The sequence below is a fragment of the Octopus bimaculoides genome, chromosome 18 (assembly GCF_001194135.2).
Source record: "Octopus bimaculoides isolate UCB-OBI-ISO-001 chromosome 18, ASM119413v2, whole genome shotgun sequence".
NCBI lineage: Eukaryota > Metazoa > Mollusca > Cephalopoda > Octopoda > Octopodidae > Octopus > Octopus bimaculoides.
In genome coordinates, this window is record NC_068998.1 from 51,133,676 (window position 1) to 51,145,583 (window position 11,908).

Sequence of the window (11,908 nt, forward strand, 5' to 3'; positions counted from 1 at the left end):
TGTTTATTGACTTCTTTATTCTTGTTTTCTTTTCTTCTTGTTGTTGCTGTTATTGTTGTTGTTATCGTTATTATTATTATTATTATTATTATTATTATTATTATTATTATTACATAATTAGCGCAGAGCAAAAATCGTTAGAAGCTTTTTCCGAAGAATCTAACACTTGCTAATAGAATAAATAAAGACGCAAAATGCTAAAATATTTAAACCATAACAGCATTTTCGAAATTCAGAGTTGTTAAGAAAACGGTTAGCAGTTCACAGAAATAGACCTGAACGGTTTAGTTTCAGAAAATCGATTTTAAATATGAAGTTACTGATGATAACGGTGCTTACAAGTTTCACTTCAATGTTTTATACTCCTTCACTTTCACATAAGATGTTAACGTAATTGTAGTAGTAGTAGTAGTAGTAGTAGTAGTAGTAGTAGTAGTTTCAAATTTTGGCCGAGGGCCAGTAGATTTTGTGGAGAGGGGGAAATTGATTTTCATCGACTCCGTCTTTGAATGGAACTTATTGTATATCGGCCCCCGAACGGAGTAAAGACAAAATCACCCACGGCGGAATTTGAGATCAGAACACAAAGATCGACGAAATGTAGCTAAGCGTGTTATCCAGCGTACTGTCCAGTCCATCTGCCTACTACTACTACTACTACTACTACTACTACTACTACTACTACTACTAATAATAATAATAATAATAATAATAATAATAATAATAATAATAATAATAATAGTAATATCAGTGATGTTATGTTACTGAGAGATATTCCAACATTCCTATGCAGGAAAAAGAAAATTAGTTTAACCCACGCAAAGATTCGAAATTAGGACTAGTATAGTGAAGCACTAATTATGTAAACATCAATTAAGCATGCATTTCTCTATTTGATTACACTAATGAACTAAACATTATCTATAGCCCGGTGATCACACATGTCATCTACGTGAAAACAAGACGTTAATTTAAGTGTAGTCTTAAAATATTTGTTACAAGAAACGTTAAAAAGTTAACTAGAAATAAGTATAAAGTTAGGAAGCATTATAATTAGTTAAACGCTATTATTGTTTCTAAAATGGTGAACTTGTTGAAGAATTGCCAGATATAATACCTTGTAGTATCTGCTCGGGAACTTTGAGAACTGAGTTCGAATACTGGTGACGTCAATTTTACCTTGCAAACCGTCAGGGTCGGTAAATAAGCTTTCAATGCAAAAATGGATCTCACAAACTATGTTTTTATTGAAGTCGTAAGTCATTGATTTGTAGTTGTTCAGGAAGAACATTCAACGCATACATCTTACCAGTCTAGGAGAGCCTGAGAACGTGAAAAAATACAGCCCCTTCGTCTGTACAAAACCAATAAAATGCGCTAAGATGCTGTAAGTACAATACAACCGGGTCTGAAAAATTATGTTGTACAAAGTAAAGGAGGAATACTTTCAACAGCCAGAGATACCCAAAAAGTGATTGAAACAGTAGGAGAATTCAAAGGAAAAAAAAAAAAGGATGAACAAGTGGATTTGCCTGGCCAATTCATGAATTATTATTATTATTATTATTATTATTATTATTATTATTATTATTATTATTAATATATAGGGTGGTGAGCTGGCAGAACCGTGTTAGCACGCTGGGAAAATGCTTAGCGGCTTTTCGTCCGTCTGCACATTCTGAATTCAAATTCTGCTGGGATCGACATTAACTTTCATTCTTTTGAGGTCGATAAATTGAATACCAGTCGAGTACTGGAGTCGATGTAACCGACTTAGCCACTTACTTGAAACTGATAGCCTTATGCCAAAATTTGAAACCATTATTATAATTATTATAACATCGCTCCTATGCACTTTAGAGTAATTTCACCACTGGTTGTCTATTATATTCTCAGGAAGGCTGAAGGGGACATCCACCACAAGATAAGAAGCTGGTGCATAGCTGAAATGAATAGCAGCTAAATTTAGTGGAATAAATTATATTAAGAATGCAAGCAGAAATATTCAGTGTTAAGTATCTACAGATAATTGGCTGATAAATGCTTAATAAAGCAGACGACCTGGTTTTGATAATAGTCAACACTTCACTTGGCTCTTTATCAACTGTCGGCGTAGACAGCATTTATTAAATCTAGTTATTGATATATTCGCTATAGAAAATTGACAAAACACCCTTTCTATAGAAACCGCATTGACTTACGCAACCTTATCAAAAGTTGCTCTTATGCTTCCATTAAAGTGTTGAGACTTGCACATTTCTGAATTTCTGAAGTGAACACTTGAAAAACTCTAGATCAATGTATTTAACGGAAGAATAATAGAGTTATCTTCAGGCTTTTCTGCATTTCGTTTCTCCTTCCTCCATCTTCTTTCATATAATTCCGATCGCTATTCTCTGAAGGTGCCAACTTTACGTAGCATTTCGTAAGTATCTTCAGGTGTCACTTGTACGTGTGATTTCGGATGTTTTTAAAGTGTCATATTTTCCTTTTTCATTCGATCGCCTTTTGTGAATGATAAATGAAAGATTTATTGATCCGGGGTTTTCTCTGATTTGGTAAGGAATATAATACATAAATAATAATAATTCCATACGTTTCTTTTATAATCGATTATTAATCAAATCAACTAAACACCTACTCTCTCCTTTTGACTATATTCTCAAGGTACATTGTATGTGAAGTGTGTGAAACAATAGAACACCAATCTAGAGACTTTACCGCTGCATATTGATTACTACATCGATGATATGAATTTAATCTTTTGCCGGATTTCACATTATATTCCATAACTATCAGAGCCGCAACAATTATCAGTCACATCTCACACAAAATGCATCCAAATTGCATCCAAACGTCTTAAAAACATGGCAGCACGTTCGATAATGTAACACTAGGCACATCACCTGGAAGCAGTTGGGTAGGTCACAACCGAGATACTTTGTGATTATAATTACTCTTAATCAGAACTAACCATGAGTTAAACTTCAGAAACAGCAAAAAGATAACAATAATAATAATAATAACAATAATAATAATAATAATAATAATAATAATAATAATAATAATAATATAAATCATTGTTGTTTAAGCCCAGTTCACTACTAATGAAGTGGGTTAGACCTATGCACCTTCAAAATCAAGTCATTATAGCCGTGATCATCAGATGGTAGGTGTACTTGATGCTAGACAGTTACTTCTAGAAACAGTCAAGACACAACAGATGGAGTTAAACAGGTATCATTGCAATACAGTGTTGCCATGTTTTTAAGACGTTTGGATGCAATTTAGATGAGATGTGACTGACAATTGTTGAAGCTCTGATATTTAGTTATGGAATATAATGTGAAATCCGGCAAATGATTAAAATTCATATCAAAGATGTAGTAATCAATACGCAGCAGTCTTTAGATTTGTGTCTCTAGATTGGTGTTGATATCTTTGCAATACAGACGGGAAATTCAACCGTTTATAAAGCTTCATCGAATTTAATCTTAAAGACTTTTATTATGCCTTCGATTTCCTTCTTTAGTAATGTAGTTTAAATCACAACACTCGAACTTATTTCGATATGCTGAAGATTTCGATCAATTCTTTGATTTGGAGGCGGAGTTAGTCGATATCGTCCGCTCTAGTTCTTGACAGAACGATGACAAAATATAATAAAGCTGTCATCGATGGTATCAATTAATCTACTCCACTAAATTTCTTTCCTTCAGCCTGTGATATAAAACTCTTTGTATTTTCATTCCATAATTAAACCCGCAGCACTCGAACACACAAATGCTATGACAAGAAGCAGAATATAAAACACAAAATCTAACATTTATGAAGCAGAGGTAAGTTGATTAAATCGTACATGACAAGTAATTTATTTTATCACCCTCGTGGGGATGTAAGGCAAAACTGACCACGGCGGAATTTGAGCTCGGAACATAAGGAAGCAGAGAAATGTTATTCTAGATTTTGTCTTCTCACACACTTCCACATACATACAGAGACACACACAAATATACATACATGCGTATTTACTTATATACATTAAAAAGAAATCGCACTCTTACACACACATGCACACGCGCGCGCACGCACACACATCTATACTAAACAAATATATTCACTCATTAATGATTGAAAATACATTCACATATAGACCCCTATATATATATATATATATACACACATTAAGTCATTCACATGATCGCAAATCCCTGATCGTTCTTGACTCAAACGGAGAGCCTTGTCACTTTGTTAGTGACCAATTTGACTTCTGCAAAATAAACTTGAAAGAGCATGCACATACATAGATATACACAAACACCAACGCCCCACCCATATTATATATATATATACATATAATAATTGGTTCATCTTTTCATATGACAGCAATTTCATTATCCATACATCAAAAGACTCTCTGTAGATTCACGATTATAAACATCCAAGTGGTTAATTCAACACACGTCTACTTCATGACCAAAGTATTTTAGAAAATATTAAAAAAATATAAATGAACGAACATGAAACATTCAGAGACTTATTGGATCACGATAAAAAGCATGTATATAACCTATCATAATTAACTGCAGCTTTCTTCTAGGAAATCCTTCTTATATGACTTTTGCAATAGAAGAACAGCCACATGAGGAAGATTTCGATTTCAATCTGTTTTACTACGTTGCTCCGAGCTCAGATATAGAGCTGAGTATTTTCATGCCTACGAACAAAACGGACATCGTCGTGTCAGAATGATATCAGAGATTTTGCTTCAACCAGAATTAATCAGGCTAAGCCCTACAAAGCGAAGAAGAAAAGCAGCTGCGAAACCACGGCCTGCGCTGAGAACTGTGATCAAAAGCATTCCATTTTTGACCATCCAGTTTATTTCATTTATCATGAATAGTGACTCTGTATAACCAGAGTCACCATTCCTCTTTGGTATTTCATTCTTTAGCCTCGTTTTAGCTCTGATTGAACGCGTCTATGACCAAAGGTATCGCAGCTGTGAGCATCCCGCTTTTTCTGACGAGCAGAAAACGCTGAACCCTTTACCCCAAAAGTCCATTTCTATGATTGTAGGGTGTGGTTTGAACTAGATATGACTGCTATTTTTAGCCGCTTCTGGGTTTGTGTCATGAAATCTTTTGATAAAGAGAGAAACTGAGATCGGGGCCGAACACTTTATTGTCGAAACATCGATAAAATAACTTGTTAGTTATGCATTGACTTAGCAGATCACAGACAAAAAATACACCATTCATTGCACCTATTTAAACAGGTCACAGTCAAAAGATACACCTCCTCCTTCTACATATTTAAACAGGTCACAGATAAAAGGAACACTTTCTTATTGTACCTTTTTAATCAGGTCACAGACGAACGATACACATCCTCATTGTATCTATTTAAATATGTCACAAACCAAGGATAAACCCAGAAACATTTGTTTAGGGAGCAAGCTTCTTATCCCACAGCAACGTCTGCGCCTAATTTTCATAATTAATTATAAAATCAGTATATTTCAACAGAAATATGGGAACGAAATTCAAAATTCTGCAAAACTTATGAGAAGATCTATAGGGCGCGACAGCGTATGTGTGCGTGTGTGCTTGGCCAATACAACGAAACTTAATGACTTTTGTTAAGACTTCGTAAATGTAAAATTCGTCACAGATTCGATTAATGTATGCAGCGGGAGTGGGGCTTGTTTATTTTTTTATTCAATACAATACAATGAATCAAGTGTCAAAAAGTGTAGAAAAATATTTGTCGTGCATCACTAGACAAATATGAATAGTTAAAATTGAACAAAGAATACAAAAAGAGCTACAACGTAGATGTTATATAAATTGTGTACAAGGTGACTTAAAAAAAAAAAACGTAAAATAGGAGAACACTTCTCTGGTTAAACCTAGTTTCAGTCTTGTTCAAGCAAAAACAAACAAACAAATAAACAAAACATTTCTCATTGTCCTTGTTTATGAAACAAAGTCACGATTATCACAAAAGCAATATGGCGTTGCAACCTGCTTTTTTATGTTTGTAATTTTTTTTGTTACAAATATATTCAGATTGCTAAAATGGCCGTGCTATTTATATACTCAAACCTTGCATTTTTAAAATCAACTCGTATATATCTGTAAATATATGTACGTACGTGTGTGTATAATTAAATGTATATAGAGCAAGCGTGGCTGTTTGATGTGAAGTTTGCTTCCCAACTACGTGGTTCCAGGTTCAGTCCCACTGTGTGGCACCTTGGGCAAGTGTCATCTACTATAACCTCGGGCCGACCAATGCCTTCTCTTAAAAACTGAGAGAAGTCTATCGTATATACACCAAAAGTCACTATACACTTTTCATAAATTCCTAAAAATTACAAAAGAAACTGAGTTTATTCATATTGTTCGTACCAAAAAAAGGAGTCATTGTTATTTTACTTGTTAGACTTGCCGTCACGCTTCACCGCCTTGAGAACTAACTGCCTCATGAGCGCCTCCATTTTCGACAACCTTCAGCCACTTTTGGATGCAGGCCTCGCCGACATTTTGCAGCATCACTTCCCCGACTTCGCTGCAGGCCCAAATCAGATGATTTTTATACATTTTCGATATATTGCAGGTAATGGGGTCTTCAGAGATTTTATGGTGTTATGGGAGTGTTGATCGATCTCTCTGTTTCTTTCGAGGCAATGACCCATACGTAATATAGTATTAAATAGAATTACCCCGCAGATGGATCGAGCGTAGATTTTAAGACTGTAAGCTTTTGTATAGTTAAAATGGAAGAAAAATGCAAATTGCAGCAATAATTCAGGAAGAGTAAATTTGTAGATTATAAAGAGAAAGAAAACATGAGAGAGAGAGACGAGGGAAAGGAAAGAGAGAGGGGAGGGAGAGAGGTGGAGTGAGGAAGGGAGACTGGGAGAGGAAGAAAGAGAGAGAGAGAGAGAGAGCCTAAATATGGTGGATGAGGAAAATACGTCTGTAAAACCAAAAGAAGGAAAGGGATTGAGAAAAGGTACGAGTTGGAGAGGGGAGTGGTAATAGAACGAACGTTCGATGGATGAGTTTTAGCGTTCATTTATGTATGAGTCAGGTATTGTCTGTTAGGAACTGGGCTATTCATTTTAAATTTGAATAATTAATTCAATTTCTATTCTCAAGTCTAACTATTGTAAAGGATGTTTTCCATAATTAAATACGTCAGCAGTAATAAATTAGGCATTAATTCAATTAGATAAATTTCAAACATGTAATAAATTGTTTCAATATGTAGTATTTACGTATTGTATTCTATATGCGTTGAGGCACTTCAGAAACATAGACAGCTTCAGCGTATCATTTGATTAAATGCTGGTAATTATGTGTGTGTGTGCGTGTGTGTATGTGTGTGTGTGTGTGTATGTGTGTATGTGTGTGTAAACACACGTGCATGCGTATATTGCGGCATGTCAAGTTAGATTTCTGTGAAGTTTTTTCTATTGTTCTATATATGTGTATTCATGTGTGCACTCTTCTCTCACTATCTTTACGTACATGCATATATGCATACATACATATATATATATACGTATATTTAATATATATACATGCATACACACATACACACACACACACACACACACACACACATACATATATATTGTATATAGTTGAAAATTATAGAAAAACAAAAGACGGAAACAAATGTATGTACAACAAGCAGGTGTATTAGTTTGACAGTCGGGAATATGAAAAAATCTTTTACGTTTCGAGCCTACGCTCTTCGACAGACAGATGAACAAAGCGAGTCGCGGTCATAGGATCGCGCTTTCGATTCCCAGACCGGGCGTTGTGAGTGTTTATTGAGCGAAAACACCAAAAGCTCCACGAGGCTCCCGCAGGGGATGGTGGCGAACCCTGCTGTACTCTTTCACCACAACTTTCTCTCACTCTTACTTCCTGTTTCTGTTGTGCCTGTAATTCAAAGGGTCAGCCTTGTCACACTGTATCACGCTGAAAATCCCCGAGAACTACGTTAAAGGTACACGTGTCTGTGGAGTGCTCAGCAACTTGCACGTTAATTTCACGAGCAGGCTGTTCCGTTGATCGGATTAACTGGAACCCTCGACGTCGTAAGCGACGGAGTGGCAACAACAACAAATATTCTCAGACACTCACGCACGCATATTGAATGCACTGTTTCTGATCTCCAAACAAACTGGATGGTCACGGCTAGAATGAAGAAAAAATGCAATCTTATCAGCAAAGGACCATAGCAACTTCAACAAGTAGTAGTAGTAGTAGTAGTGGCAGCAGCAGCAGCACAGGAAGTAGCAGCAGTAGTAGTAGTAGTAGTAGTAGTAGTTGTAGTAGTAGTAGTAGTAGCAGTATTTTTTAATACTATTGTTGTTGTTACTCTTCCTATTCAATTTGTAAAGCTTCTTGCTGATAGAATTGAATTTTTGCTTCTACTACTTCAAGTAACTGCTGCTACTGGTACTGCTATTGCTATTAATATTGCGAGTGCTAAAGTAGAACACCACTACCAACAACAGCAACATTAAAAAAAAAACGTCGTCAGATAAAGGAGTCATATAAAAACCCTATAGGCGGCGCCACTGTTGGAATCTGTTGCCATGCAAACGTTTGATGTTGAAGCATCTTAAACATCAAAACTACAGACGACAGATCTTTTACTAAATAAAGAAGACGGATACACGAATGGAAACTAAATGTATATTTGATTAGTTAAATCTATTACCAGGATTTCGTGAAGAGGATACAAGTAGAAGGGTGTATATAACCGATGTGCTGGTTCAAATCCAACCGGATTCAACGATGTTAGATTTTGTTTCTTTGCTTTTTTCTAAATATTATCTCTGCAGATATTCTATAGAAATTATAGCTCAGGAATGTCATAAATAATGGGGGAAACATGAAAATCAGAACTCGTCTGGTGCCCATTTACGACTTAGTTGACTGGACCAAAGTAATATGAAGGAGGCTTCGCTAAAAAACATAGCATTTTGCTCGGTTGCAGGATTTAAAACCACGATGTTAGGATTATGAGCCGAACGCTGTAACCATTGCATCACGTATTTTAGGGATTCACACTGACACAAACACACACACACACACACACACACACACACACACACACACACACTGACATACATTCTCAATTTTATATACATATATATATATAGATTAAATATAGTACGCTGGAAAGAAAAACATCTAGGTAGCCAGGCTGGTTTGTCTTTTACCATAGATCAACTGATTAAGGGATTGACACAAAACTGAACAACCAACACGGATATATCATTGATTTCTTCTCACATTTGCTGCAGAGTCTTTATCTATTTCCTATTGGTGAAGATTAATAATTTATTCATAAGAAACCACTGACACCTTCTCTCGTTCGGATTGAAATTCGACGAGGAAACATAACATTAGATTAAGAATAAACAGAAGTGAGAGAGCCGGATGTGCTGGGTTATGGCGTTAGCTTTATCGTTCTGGTTTGTCGTCCAGTAGAAACTTCTGCTTCGGCGACATGATTAATCAAGCTGTATTTTATTGAAGTGCCTCGAATTACGTTTGTGTACAGAGAAAGCAGTCACGGAATGAAGTTTTCAACACAAACAGTTTATTATCATTGATTTATCTTATTTTATTTTATTTTATTTTTTAGATATCGGATTTGGATTCTCTGTTTATAAGTAAAGCATTAAAGTTGTAATGTTCGTACACTTCCAAAATAGATTAGCTGTGAATTTGAAATGAATTATTTACTTTCTTCAACAAAAAACAGCTCGATAGTTCCGCTCTGTGACCTTCACCATCAAAAATTAGCCAAAATTATGGAAAACACATTTGTTGATTGAATTGTAACATTGTAGCACAACAAATGTCTGTTGATCCGGATTGTCCAGCGTCGTGTGAGATGACACACGCAAAAGCACAAATATGACGGAGTTCCACATAGTTTCCGTCGACCAAATTTACTCACAAGGCTTTGGTCAGACTGAACCTTTAATAGAAGACAGTTTTCCAATGTGTAGCGCAATGGAACTAAACGGAAAACAACATAATTGAAGAGCGAACCAATTAACCATACACCCGTGCGTAGAGTAATTCTAGTAGCGTCATAGGAAACTATGAAAGACATGAAACATAATTAACGTGACAAGAACGATAACTTGCAATAATTAAGATTATACTTGTATCGGAAGTAGGTAAACATCTGTGAACAACGTTTAAGAAAACCAACCAAACGAATGGGTGATATGACGCCCCAAAGTCCCAATTAATAATAACGTAGGAATATATTATGTTAGGATGAGTGGGTATGTGAGGGAAACATTCTGATCTATAGGTTGTTAGTTTTTACACCGATTCCCAATAGAATTGGTATATTTGCTCAACTCTCGATACTAAAATTAATATATTGGGTAAAGTAGATGTTCTATACGATACGATTTCCTACATAAATACACACCCACCCACCCACACACATATATATGTATATATATATATATATATATATATATATATATATATATATACTTCTGTGTGTGTGTGTGTGTGTGTGTGTGTGTGTGTGTGTGTGTTTATATGTTATGCAGTCAATTGAAAACTTAGATCAATTGAGATAATCCAAGCAATTACTAGACAAATATTATTTCTGCAAAATTGATGTATGACATTAAATGTTATGGAAACAAATATTAGAGAGGATAAACTACCATAAAAAAGGCGATGTCGGACGAACGAACCAAAATGGGTCTCTCGACCAGGCAGAAATAGCAGTCAGATTTTCCTCAAATCACGCCATAATGTATTATCTTAGGAAATAACGTATTACATTATAAAGTTATACATAATTGTTTCGAATTTTAGCATATGGCCAGCAATTTCGGGGGAATATATCGACCTCAGTGTTTAACTGGCACTTACTTTATCAATCCCGAAAGGATGAAATATAAAGTCGAGCTCAGCGGAATTTGAACTCAGAACGTAAAGACGGACGAAATGCTAAGTATTTTCCCGGCGTGCTGATGGCTTTGCGAGCTCACCGCCTTAATAAAGTTATGCATAATACTAAAATGACAGTATTTAAAAGATAAATGCAAGTGCGGTTGCTTCATTGGTCAAGTTCATTGTTCGAAATGTTTGAAGAATAGAAACAATAGCAGGTAAAATTCGATCTGGCTTTTGAAGCCAGATAGTGAAAACAATGGAAATGCTTTGGTCTTATTCTACATCTTCAGAAAAGTAAAGCACAGAAAATTGCATTAAAAAAGGAAGAAGGGTGTTTAGAAATGTCATATTGTACGAAATAATATATTATTTATATCATTTATATTAGCTCACCAAATATATTAGGTGAGTAATGGTATATGGAAGAAATTGTAGTGCTATGAAATATAGCGTCGTTCAATCCATTTTCTCTTGTTCATTACGTACATATATACATTCATAATTACATACGTACATATATATATATGTGTGTGTGTGTGTGTGTGTGTGTGAGTGTGTGTGTGTGTGTGTGTGTGTGAGTGTATGTGTATATATACATATATATTTGCGTAAATATGGATGTATGCGTACCTGTATATATGTATATATCTGTGTGTGTGTGTGTGTGTGTGTGTGTGTGAGTATGTATGTATGTTTGTATGTATATATGTATGTATGTATGTATGTATGTACCGTAATGTGATAGGCTTTGCAATTTATCAACATGGTGAGATTGAAAACTACACAGCTTAATCGGATTACTTCAATTTTAATTATTCGCTGTTTAGAATAAGTCATCTCACAAATACTCCTCTCTACCCACCTCACAACACACACACTCACGATTACACACACATATATATACATAAATATATATATATATATATATATATATATATATA

At 35.1% G+C, this 11,908-nt stretch overlaps 2 long non-coding RNA genes across 2 annotated transcripts in view; one reads left to right on the top strand and one right to left on the bottom strand.

The window, feature by feature from the left end:
• Positions 1-11,908, top strand: part of LOC128249873 (uncharacterized) — an 87,572-nt gene that overhangs the window by 22,257 nt on the left and 53,407 nt on the right. The gene's annotated exons all lie outside the window — the stretch shown is intronic.
• Positions 1,786-11,908, bottom strand: part of LOC128249872 (uncharacterized) — a 126,464-nt gene continuing 116,341 nt past the window's right edge. The window contains exon 4 of the long non-coding RNA XR_008266003.1: positions 1,786-1,943. This is a non-coding gene — a long non-coding RNA (uncharacterized LOC128249872). The remainder of the gene's footprint in view (positions 1,944-11,908) is intronic.